Source organism: Pituophis catenifer, unplaced genomic scaffold, assembly GCF_029215685.1.
Source record: "Pituophis catenifer annectens isolate HBS135680 unplaced genomic scaffold, rPitCat1.0.hap2 SCAF_2, whole genome shotgun sequence".
Classification (NCBI taxonomy): Eukaryota; Metazoa; Chordata; class Lepidosauria; order Squamata; family Colubridae; genus Pituophis; species Pituophis catenifer.
This window is the reverse complement of record NW_027256882.1, coordinates 15,194,744-15,207,899: the sequence shown is the minus strand read 5'-3', so window position 1 is coordinate 15,207,899 and position 13,156 is coordinate 15,194,744.

Below are 13,156 nucleotides of genomic sequence, written 5' to 3'. Positions count from 1 at the left end.
CTTTAAGGGTGATTGAGAAACTGTTAATCTCCATCATACTTGCTTGGGTTGAAAGGGGACTTTTTTTCCCATCTATTTTTTCTATTAGTTGTATAATAGATAGTATGTATAACACAGGCCTGTCAAACTGGCGGCCCATGGGCCGGATGCGTCACACACAGGCCACGCCCACCCCGGCTCTGCAAAGGCAAAAAACGTCATAATCCGTCATGAGCCGACCCACAACGCGATCACGTTTAACATATCTGATATAATGTATAATAGAACCTTCCAAAAAATTATTTCTTTTAAAAAAGAAGCGTGCGTTTTGAGATTTATGCATTGAAGTAGTTAATGTATTTCAATGTTTTTAAAGATTAAAGTTGACCATTTGTTTGATCCTCCAAAGTTTGATAAATAATTAATATACCAAGTATAGCTTTCAAACACTAAATTTTTCAAGATTGTCATTTATGGATTTTCATGCTGTAGAAAAAGGGAACAAGAGATATGTTAAGGAATTCACAGAGTAACCCTTGAGTAGCAAGGGTGTGCACATGAAAGCGATTGAGAGTAGTTACGAATAAACACAGCCAACACACAGATACACTGAGTTGTGTTTCCTTTCAGGAAATAGTAAGGCACAGTCCAATAAACAGTCCAGGTCATACATGTATAAAGCAGGAGATAGCAAAACGACAGTCCAGGGATAATCCAATAACAAAGTCTTCTTACCAGTCGTCGTAGTCATTCACAATAAACAGTTCTTCTGGATTTGCAAACAGTAGCATACAGAGATATCAGAGCAAGAACAACAAAGAGAAAACAAACCATGTTTCTAGCTTCCTCTCAAGGAGATTGGCTACAGAGCTAACCAATCAGGACACAGTATGATGCAATACAGCAGTCTTAAAGCTATATTGAGGGTTTATATATTGCCAACCCAAGAAGTCAGGTAATAATTATTTCCTAACAAGATCGATTTCATAGCCAGGCTGCCACTTCCTTAACAACTGTACATATATTGTAAAGATTGACAAAACTGTTTACTGAAAATAAATGCTTTTGCCTGGGATTTTAAGCTTCATTATTAGCATTTTAAAAGGAGATATTTGTGCTTTTTACGTGGCAGGCTGGATCTCTCTCTCTCTTTTTTTTTTACGTTAAGGAAGCATAATGTCTATGGAGATTCTCAGTCATCCAGGTCATGGTTGTCCCAAAGGCGCTTTTTCAAGAGGCAACTGGACTTTCCAGTTTTCCTTTGAAGATGTTTTGCTTCTCATCCAAGAAGCTTCTTCAACTCTGACTGGATGGTGGGGAATGGAAGGATTTGGAAGGAGAAAATGGAAGGAGGGTTACGACATCAGCTATCTCCAATCTACAACACAGTCCTTTCAACAGTTCCAAGAAGGCTCCACACCCATTTGCATCACTCAGGTGACCCTGATGATAAATTTCCAGGTGACCTTAACAACTTGCTAAAAGAACACAAACATCCAACTGTCTGCAAGGTGTATAAATCCTTCCATTCCTCCTCATCCAGTCAGAGCTGAAGAAGCTTCTTGGATGAGAAGCAAAATGCCTTGAAAACAAAACAAAACCAGAAAGTCTAATTTAAGGAAGCATGTTTTTGTCTCCTTAGCCAAGGCCGTTTCTTTTGGTATCAGAACTTTCTTCCTCAGTAACTACACAACAGAAAATGTCTTCTGGAAGACCTTGGATATACAGTACTTGCAAGCATTAAGCAAGATACAAATTGATCTAGAAAAGGGAATATGTAGACCATACGGTTTGCCACAGTGATGAAATCTAAAATTTGATACTACCAGTTCTGTGGGTGTGGGGGGGTAAAGTGACTGGGTGGGTGTGGCCAATTTTTTTTTAAAACTTTTAAAACCATTTTTTCTACAACCTCTTCGGTGAAGAGGTTGTAAAAAAAATGCTTTCAAAAGGCGCTGACGATCCCAGCTGAGTTGCCTGATCAGCAGAGGCTTTTTTTCTTTTAAAAGCCTTTGATGATCGCAGCTGAGCCGTGCGATCATCAGAAGCTTTTTTTTTTACTTTTAAAAACATTTTTTCTGCCGAAGAGGTGGTAGAAAATATGCTTTTTAAAGTAAAAAAAAAAAAAGCCTCTGATGATTGTGTGGCTCAGCTAGGCATGGGGGTGGGGGCAGGGATTTTTGCTACTGGGTCTCTGAACCACCCGCCTCCAGCGCTACCGGATCGGGTGATCCGGTCCGAACCGGGAGCATTTCACCCCTGGTTTGCCACTTGTTGAATGCCCTCTAGAATCGTCGTTTTCTATTGTTCAAGTTTTGCATTTAATCCATCTCTTTTATTGTTTTATCTCTTGCTTTCTGACATATCACATATACCAAAGGTTTGGATTTGTTTCTGTAACTGATAAAAAGATTTCGGCCCGTCACAGGTTCTTTTAACTATATACCCAATTTGGTGGACTCGCGACATATAAGTGGTCTAGGGTTTCCTGCCTGAGTAGGGGGTTGGACTGGATGATCTCCAAGGTCCTGTTATTCTGTAAGAGCCAACAATAACACAGGTCCCTAGACAACACACACACACACACACTCCTCACACTTTTCCACAGCTACTCCAACCTGCATTCCTCACTGTGAGTTCTGCTACAGAAAAACACCCCTTTCTAACCGCTTTACTTCCACACAAAAATACACACCTTCTTTCCCCACACCCTCAGTCCTTTCACAGCACAACTTTTACTGGCCATTTTGTTGTACTCTTCCTGGGGAGAGGCCTTGAAGAGACAGGACAAAAACAGCACAGCTGGTAGCAACGTTCTGGACAGACGGCTCTCTCTCACACACAGCCCTTAATGAAGGTTTTATGTTTTGCCTGAATTTCTTGGTGTTTCCTATTTCCTGGTGGGCAAAGAAGCTCCTTTGCAAAGGGAAAAGCATCTCTCTCATATTCAGGGATCAAGTTCTTATCAGCTCCAGGCCAAAGTTGGGGTGCCGGAGTTTGGAGGCCACAGCAGTGCCTGCCTAAAGAATCTCTCTTTAATGGACGATACAGAGTTACAAATGGGCTGCCTGCAGTCCCTAAAATGGTGGAAGGCTCCCTGCAGTCAACTTAAAATGGCTGATGGTGACTGCCAAAAGGGTCCGACTCAACATGGCAGATGGTGCTTCCCCCCACCACTTGAAGTTGACAAAAAACCCCAGTCCCTCAGTGCCTCCAGGCGTGTCAAAAAGATATGCCTGCATTTGCAGCCTGTTTTCAGCAGTTTGTGAAAGCCTTGTGCAGCTTCAACAGCTCCTCGGCTCAAAAAAGGAGAAAGCAATTCAGCATGTTGAGTCCCATCGTGCTCCCATTGTTCTCTATTTACGTTGCCTCCAAAGGGAAAACTCAGAAAAAGGAAAAAAATCTTATCTTAAAATCAACGACATCCCCCTTAATCAGTGGTGGTCTTTGGAAGGTGGGAGGAAGATGGCAGCATTTGGTTTCTTCTTAGCTGAAACGGTAAATGTGGGGTGGGAGATAATAAACCTTCTTAGCTATGAAAGCAGTGGCAGTTCTTTATTACCTCTCAAGTAATAATATTGTGTGTTCTCTTCCATACACTTGAATAAAAATAATAACATTAGAACCTCAACCTTTTACTTTTGCAAACTTAATATGTATTAGCCATTTCTATAAGAAGAAAATTTTTCTAATCAACAAAATCCAAACTCAATGTATCATATTTTTCTACCCCAACCACAGAATCCAGAAGTGGTTTCCAAGTAGAAAGAAAATTGGATGTATTTTTTTTCTTTGATTAAAGCACTTAATCTGGCCCATTCTCACTGCTGTCGACATGGATAACAATGAAGTTATCTTTGTTTTATAAAGTTATCGCTGTTAAAAGAAAGCTATTTTTGCAAGTTCTTTGTCCATTACTCCTAAAAGAAAAGTCTCTGGTTTAATTTTTATATTCATTTTGAGAATCTTTATTAAAAGAATTCTTTATTAAAATATGAATGTTATCCCAATAGTTTAAAAACATTGTGCAATTTTTATTGAGTCATTTTATTATTAATTGGCTAGAATGAAGGATTTGATGTGATCAGCAATGCAGCCAGTTCCTTGAGATCCCTAATCCCATTCCCAAAACCATATTTTAAGAGACTCCTGGAAGGATATCAAGGATGGCTACCACAGCAGAAAAGGCCCATCTCCTGGGCCCCATTACATGTGGCGCCTTAACAGCCAAGACCCACAACATACCTCTTCTGTTAGAGCTGGTGGGGTGGCAGATGTAATCGGAAGAGGGGGTCTCATTCCATGAAGGGCTTCAAAGGTCAAAAACAGCACCCTCTATTGGACCCAGAAGGAAACTGGCAATGAACGCATCTTGTGGAGCAAAGATGTAATGTGTGCCGTTCTTGGGGTGCATATATTATAACTGCCCTGTGCTGTTACAGATAGTGAGTTGCGGTAAGTAGTTACCTTAAGAATTAAGAGCTGTCTCCTTAAGAGATTGCATTGTGGGAGATGTAGTGAGAGATCGCATTATGGGAAATGTAGTCCATGACATGTGACCTTATCTGTGTGTCTGATTGGCCACTGAGGCTCTCTGCCGGGATTTTAGAACAAAGACCTGGCCATATGTTGAATTACCTCAGAGGAGAGAACATGCTTTCTGAACAGGGAGTCAGAACTACCATCCTTTTACACTAGGAAATGGGACAGATTATGAAATATGGATGCACCTCACCTGGACTCACTATGATTGTAAGTCTTATGTGTTCAAGGATTCCCAAATAAATATAATCTGCATGAAAACCTGTTTGCTAGAGTTTATCTGCCTGTTCCCAGTGGAGCCAGATGCCTGGGGAACAGAACAGTAAAAGGATGTAGATGCCTGGACCCCTCCCTTTCTTTTGGAGTATTGATGGACATTCTGTTTGAGTGAAAATGCATCTCTTCTCTGTGCACAACTTATAAAAGGACTTTGTTTGCATCTAATTGAGACCTTTGCTTAGCCATGAAAGTGACAAAACTTGCTTTCCTTCTCTTTGCCTGAGTGAAGTATTCTGCTCAGCGGTAAAAGGCAGAAGAAGAAAGACAGTTCTTGTGCTAGCTAAGAAGATTGCCCTGCCATAAAGAGGCCCAGGGGCTGCATGTTTGAATCACCTTTGGCAGTAAAAGGACAGAAAGAGAAAGACAATTCTTGGGCTAGCTAAGAAGACTGCCCTGCCATAAAGGGGCCCAGGGCTGCATGTTTCAATCACCTTTGCAAAGTTTGTGTGTATGTTGTTTAGAAGTTTACTTCGTCAGTAAAACGAAAAGCCTTATTTTAACACGAAGTAATCCGAGCCACCTAGGCTCTTTGGAGATTGAATTTGCATGATACAAGTTGCTTCCCAGCCTGACCACTCAATGTGCATTTGAAAAGAAACAATCCAGCCACAGTGCATGCTGTTGCTTTGAATCTTGCTTGAATAAAATACTGGAAAGCTAAATCCCCTTTACAGGGCAAGCAACTAAAGCCCAAAGGAACCCAAGTCGAGGAAAGCCTCTTAGGGTCTTCAAATAGGACAGTTGCTTTGCAGCTCTATACAAAGGAACACGCTGAAACCAGTTTAACCCAAGCATTAGTTAGGTAACAGCACCCTAGTGGCCAAAGGTGTACTGCACCCCCAGTGGTCAACAGGCAAACTGCAACAACGTCTCCTAAAGTTTGCAATGCACCCCAGTGGACAACAGGCAAACTGCAACGACGTCTCCTAGAGTTTGCAACGCACCCCAGCGGTCAACAGGCAAACTGCAACAATGTCTCCTAAAGTTTGCAACGCACCCCAGTGGACAACAGGCAAACTGCAACGACGTCTCCTAGAGTTTGCAACGCACCCCAGCGGTCAACAGGCAAACTGCAACAACGTCTCCTAGAGTTTGCAACGCACCCCAGCAGTCAACAGGTGAACTGCATCGACATCCCCTAGAGTTTACAGCGCACCCCAGAGGTCAACAGGCGAACTGCAACAACGTCTCCTAAAGTTTGCAACGCACCCCAGTGGACAACAGGCAAACTGCAACGACGTCTCCTAGAGTTTGCAACGCACCCCAGCGGTCAACAGGCAAACTGCAACAACGTCTCCTAGAGTTTGCAACGCATCCCAGCAGTCAACAGGCGAACTGCATCAACATCTCCTAGAGTTTGCAGCGCACCCCAGAGGTCAACAGGCGAACTGCAACAACATCTCCTAAAGTTTGCAGGAAGTTCCCCAAGTTTCCCAGTCATGGCTGAGACCTCTAATAAGTCAGCAGAGTTGAACCTCCCAGCTAATCTTGACACACCTGAAGCATCGGAGGCCGTGGAGTCTTATCCAATCATGGCAGAAGCATATGATTCATCAGGAATGATGACCCTTCCATCACCCAACCTCGACACAATTCCAGAAGTGAATGTCCAAAATTCCAAAGAGGCTGAAGCTCATCAGAGAACCTATGACCTCAGGCAGCACAGGAAGCTCACTGGTATTATGCAGTCAAGCCTGAAGGAAGATTGGGACAAGCATTATCGTCGCAACAAAAGGTATTGGGAGAAGTTGCAACAGATCTGCAACAGGCCCGTGGATGAGCTTTCACAGGGCTGCATCCGTACGTTGGTGAATGAAATGGATGAGCTTTATAAGCAATGGAAGACTTCTGAAAGCCATCTTGTCAACATCCAGCAGCAGCTAGAAGACCCAGAACTCGTGGGGGACATGCAACGCTTAGAGATGTTGAGTGCGGAACGTAGGAAAATATTTCAAAGTTGTAAGGACTCCTTCCACACGGCGCTCCAGGCGAAAGGCACATCAAGGAAGAAAGCCTCCTCACCCCAACGCTCACATGCATCTATCGCTCATTCTTTCAAGAAAGCTGCGAGTGAGAAGGCCCAATCCAAAGCAACCCATCGCTCACACGCATAATCCCATCGGTCACAAGTGGTCCCCTCTTACAAGTCATCCCGGTCTCGGCAGGGTAGCAGTGTTTCACAACAATCTTCTGCCTCAGGTTCCTTCCATCCTTCCAAAGCATCTTCCCATCACAGCCATTCATCCAGAGCCTCCACAGCGAGGAGTTTCGCTGCCCGGGCCGCAGAGGCACGAGCCGAAGCTGCAGTGGCCAAAGCAACCTTGAGAGTGGCAAAGGAAGAACAATTGCTGAAGGAAGAAATGGCCAAAGTTCAGGCCAGAAAACAGGAAGAAATGGCCAAAGTTCAGGCCAGACTAGACTATTTGAAGTATGAAAAAGAGACACTGGGAAAAGTAACACTGGCTGAAGCTTTAGAGGCGGCGGCTGAACACGCTTCACTCAACTTCAATCCTGGACAGTTAGAGGAGGAGGACTCGGATGAGCGTGTCAAAGCCTATGTTGAGGACCAGAACTCCCCACAGCAGGGACAAAGAGGAGAACCTCACCCACCGGCTCTACGAATTACTCAGACAGCAGATATCGTAAGATCTAGACCACGAAACTCCTCCTTTGAAAATGCACGACCTACCCCGGCAAATGAAGACATTCGGGGCAACCAGAGTACTCCTTCAGCAGCAATGAAGGCATCTCTGGAGCCAAGCACGCAAACAACCATGAGACACCACCTCACAGTGGAGGCTAAGGAGTTCCAGCCAAACCTGCCAGGCGTTCCGAGTGCCGACGTCCAGCCCAATGGAGGTACTCCACTTGCCTGCCAGAAAAAGGACCTATCATCACCTGTGGCATGGAAAGATGAAATTGGCCATAAACACTCTGTAGGGAACTACCAGCCAGCGTTGGCACTTAATCCTGCCCTAGCCAACGCAGTAGGGCGAACCTTGCCACCACCCCCATCGTATAACTCTTCTGAAGTCCAAAAGGATACTGCAACATCCTGGAGAAGGATGGACCTGGCACATAGGGGAGTACACAAGTTCTCCGACAAATCAGGCATAGATTACATGCTATGGAAGCTTCTGTTTGTAAATGCCATTAAAGGCGAACGACTGGAACCAGTCGAGGAACTCGGTCATATGTTCACATGGCTAGGCCCACAATCAGTACAAGCAGTAAAGGGGGTCTACGCAGCAAAAATGTACGAGCCAGTCGAAGCCCTCAAGCTATCATGGGAAATACTTGATGAGCGGTATGGGGCAGCTACGATGACAGAATCCTCATTCCTAGAGCGGGTCGACAACTTCCCTGCCATGGATCTCAGTAACCCTGAAGAACTATGGAACTTCTCTGATCTCCTTACACAGCTACGATCAGCACAAATGGATCCCACCTTGCCGGGACTTAGCTGTCTCGACCTGTATAAGACACAAAGGTCTATCGTTGAAAAACTGCCAATGAAACTGATTGATGCATGGATCGAGCTAGCTAATAATTACAGGGCAAAGAACCTTGGCAGAGAACCACCCTTCGCCGCCCTTCAAGAATTTGTTGCCCACATGTCGAAGAGGTACAATGATCCACGAAATAAAGGTTTTACAATACGAAGAACCTATGCCAGCAGAAAAACCAATCAAAGCCTTGGTCCGATCAAGAGCCCAGTGCAGGCCGCAAGAGGAACAGCCGCTGTGTCAGTGCATAGCACAGAGGTCATTCCCCTGTCAACAAGGAACTCCGATGTAAAGCCGTCTAAGAGTGCTCTACATCAACCTCAGAAAGCGAAGGAAGAACCCGTTTGTCCACTGCACAAGACCTCGCATTCTCTGAATAAGTGCAGAGAATTCCGAAAGAAGCCCTTGGGTGAAAGGAAGGCACTGATCAGGGAGTACAAAGTCTGCTTCAAATGCTGTGAGTCTGCAGACCACATGGCCAAAACTTGCACAGTTAAGGTGCTATGTTATCTATGCAAAAGTGACCAGCACCCAACCGCCTTGCATCTAGAGCATGAGTCGACACCACAGCCGATTCCCACTCCACGGTCGACCTCTACCTCTCCTACGACTAATGAGTCTCAGAATGACAATGAAACGCACCCAGAAGTGACAAGTGTCAACTGCACTTCAGTATGCGGAGACTCACCGTCACCTCGTTCATGCCACCCGATCTGCCTAGCTAAAGTCTATGCAGCTGGACACCCAGAAGAAGCAGTGAAAATGTATGTGGTAGTGGACGCGCAGAGCAACCAATCGTTGGCCAAACCAGCTTTCTTTGACCGCTTTAACATTCAATCCAAAGAAACGCACTTCACAATGTCGACATGTATGGGGGTACAGCGCACGGCGGGGAGGAGAGCTACCGGATTCTGCATAGAATCAATAGATGGGAGTGCTAAATTCACATTGCCACCACTGCTAGAATGTGACGCTTTACCAGACAACCGCAGTCAAATCGCAACACCAGAGGTAGTAAGCAATATACCTCACCTGAGACACATAGCCAATCTCTTCCCCTCCCTAGACCCTGAAGCCGAAATCCTGCTCTTGTTGGGTGCAGACGCCCCCGAAGCCTTCCCTCCCCAGGAAGCGGTCAGAGGCCCAGCAGGCTCTCCGTGTGCCCTCAAGACAGACCTTGGATGGGCCATCATAGGACCTGTTTGTATCGACCGGCTACGAGACCCCCCCTGACTTCTACCAAGTAGTTCTAGACCAGTCACCAACATGGAAGAAGACCTTGAAGATTGAACCTCAAGCTTTGCATGAATCGTGTCCACTTCACTGTTTGCATTGTTTGATGCTATTACCTTGTTTACTTTAGTCACTTAGATAGCCACATTGCATTGTTTCTGCTATGCCTTTGGTTATCTCAGTCAGGTACTTAGTTAATTAGTTACGTAGATAGTTACATTGCATTATTTTCTGCTATGACTATGTTTATCTCAATTAAGTAGTTAGTTAGTAGTGGAATTTATAATTCCAGGCGGGGAGTGTGCTGTTACAGATAGTGAGTTGCGGTAAGTAGTTACCTTAAGAATTAAGAGCTGTCTCCTTAAGAGATTGCATTGTGGGAGATGTAGTGAGAGATCGCATTATGGGAAATGTAGTCCATGACATGTGACCTTATCTGTGTGTCTGATTGGCCACTGAGGCTCTCTGCCGGGATTTTAGAACAAAGACCTGGCCATATGTTGAATTACCTCAGAGGAGAGAACATGCTTTCTGAACAGGGAGTCAGAACTACCATCCTTTTACACTAGGAAATGGGACAGATTATGAAATATGGATGCACCTCACCTGGACTCACTATGATTGTAAGTCTTATGTGTTCAAGGATTCCCAAATAAATATAATCTGCATGAAAACCTGTTTGCTAGAGTTTATCTGCCTGTTCCCAGTGGAGCCAGATGCCTGGGGAACAGAACATGCCCACATCACCACATTTTGTACCAGCTGAAACTTTCCAGATGCTCTTCTAGGGCAGCCCCATGTAGAGTACATTAGCGTAGTGCATCCAGGATGGCGATATACATTTGACTAATAAATCAATAAATCCTGGGCATCCCTAAGGAAGCAGTCCGGAGAGGCTGTGCGTGGGGAGTGTCTGGGTAGATAAGGGTCCTCCCCAAATGGGGCATGTGGAGGGCTGTGCCTGGAGAAAGGGGACCGAGAATGTTTGGGCAAAGCAGCTGCCTCTCCTTCCTCTGATTTCCACAGGCAAAGGCTGTTCTGAGGGGCTTTGGCCTGTCTTATGTTTGGCTCCTTTCAAAAATCCGGCCTCAGGAAGCAGCCCAGCCTCTCATTTGCCAGGGATTTTCCAGACCTGTAAAGGCCAGATTCACACAGCGGATGTAACTGATACAAGAGATACATTTCCATAATCTTCTCACATTGGGTTACCTGCAACCTTGGTAAATTTTCCCTTCAGGAACTTGTAATGTGTCAGGATTCCATTTGCACAAGATGCATAAACCAACCAGCCAGTTAAAACCGACGAAGGTTACGCCTGCTGTGGACCCAGAGGGAAAAGAGAGGATCTGACGGGGAGGCTCATCCTGCAGAGTCCGGTTTCCAGGGACTCCCCAGGAATTGGAAGGTCCCTCTAATGGCCTCGGCCTTCTTCCTCGATAGACGGGTGAAAGGGAGCCTCCGTTGGGTTCTGTTTTCCCTGCAAGGCTGGCCAGGAAGTCAGGCTGGAATGAGGGAGGCGACTTTCAGCTGTTTATTCCTGCAGAAATGGAGAGCCGGACCTTTTGAACAGAGGTCCAAATCAAGGTGCTGTGTAAAATGCATCTCAGATATTCACACAGAAAGTTTGTTATTTACAAGCAATCGATGTGAATTCTTTCACAGGATTAGTGTTCACATCTGATCAATTACATTTGTCCTTTTGGATACAAGGTTACATTTGCTGTACTTAATACGAGAGCAAAATCTTCCTATTCTGTCATTGTCAGGAATTGCCTGTCGCAGGTCTGTACTTTGTCTGTCTGTCTGTCTGTCTGTCTGACAAAGAAGCCGGCAAAGAGAAAGGGAGCTTACACAATCCAGCAGCTAATTTGATCAGTTCCATCTTTCGCTGGCTTGTTTCTACGTAATTTGATTAATTTCTGGCTGGCTTGGTGCTTAAAACAGTATTTGAGACTTTTCTTCAGATGGGATGGTTTTTTCTTTCCCCCTTTGCTAATTGAAAGGAGAAACTGCTAAGCCTCAAGCCAGCAGGGGGCGCCATTCTCCACCTCATCCCTGTTTCCGGAAATTCTTAGGGCCCGCCTTGCTGAGACTCTCTGGATTTGAAAGATTTTTCAAAGATTTATATTCTGTTATGTTCTATATTTTATATTCCTGAACTAGCAAGCTATCCCCTCCTCTTTCCCACAGACAGGGCCAAATTTCCACTCTGTACATGCTCAGTGGAAAGGTGACTGCAGAAGAAAGGAGATGATTCAAGCCCTGAAAGGACCATTGGAAGTTTCTCATAATTTGTTCATCGTAGGAAATGTAAAATCAGCTGACTCTGGGGATCATAATAACAAAAGTAATCGGAAGAGGGATTTATTATTTTAGTCCAAGGAGTCTCCAGAAGAACTGCCAAAGGAGAGAGCAGCCATCTTACTTTATTGTGGGAAAAGAGAAGAGTTTGAAGCTTCCTAAAGATTCATGGCTTCACCAGAGAAGAAAAAGAAACAGGGAATTTATATACTGTGTTTGATACCTCTGGCATTTTCCCTAGAAAGAAATATCTTCACCCTGAAGATGACACAAAAAAGCCTTTGAACATGTTTATCCAGAGCAAAGATTATTTGGGGTGTCTGACATAAAACACAGAATCATAGGACTGGAAAGAACCCCAAGTCCAGGCAGGAGATCTAATACCTTGGGCCTTGGATCGAGTGGTGCCTTTGCGGCCTCTGACCCGGTGTCAATCCCTCGCAGCTCCTTGGCTCACCGAGGAGCTGAGGGAGATGAAACGCCGGAAAAGACGCCTAGAAAGCGGTTGGAGGGCCAGTCTCGCTGAATCTGACCGAACACTGGTAAGGTCGCATATTAAGACCTACTTAGTGGCGATAAAAGCGGCAAAGTTTAATTACTTTTCTGCTCTTATTGCATCATCAGAGAATCAGAGAATCGTCCGGACGCCCTGTTCAGGGTGACCCGCTCCCTGCGTGGGAGGACTCCCTGGAAGGCAGGGCCGAGGATTTCGGACAATATCTGTATGACAAAATTGCTCAGATCCGGGGGGATTTGGACTCTGACTGGATAGATTTGGGCAGGGTGGCGAGGAATAGTCTTGAGAACGTTATCTGGGAAGAGTTTGACTCTGTGACCCCTGATGACGTGGACAGGATTCTGGGGAGACTTAGTGCAGCCACATGTTTACTGGATCTGTGTCCCTCCTGGTTAGTACTGGCTTCTCAGGAGGTTACACGAGGCTGGCTCCAGGGAATTATTAACGCTTCGTTGAGTGAGGGTTACTTCCCCACAGCCTTGAAAGAGGCGGTGGTGAGGCCTCTCCTCAAGAAGCCTTCCCTGGACCCGGCAGTATTAGCCAACTATCGTCCTGGCTCCAACCTTCGCTTTGTGGCAAAGGTTGTCGAGAGTGTGGTCGCATGACAGTTTCCGCAGTACCTGGAGGAAACATCTTATCTAGATCCGTTCCAGTCGGGTTTCAGGCCCGGGCACAGCATGGAAATGGCATTGGTCGCGTTGGTAGATGATCTCTGGATGGCTCGGGACAGGGGTTGCTCCTCTGTTCTGGCCCTGTTAGACCTCTCAGCAGCTTTTGATACCATCGACCATGGTATCAT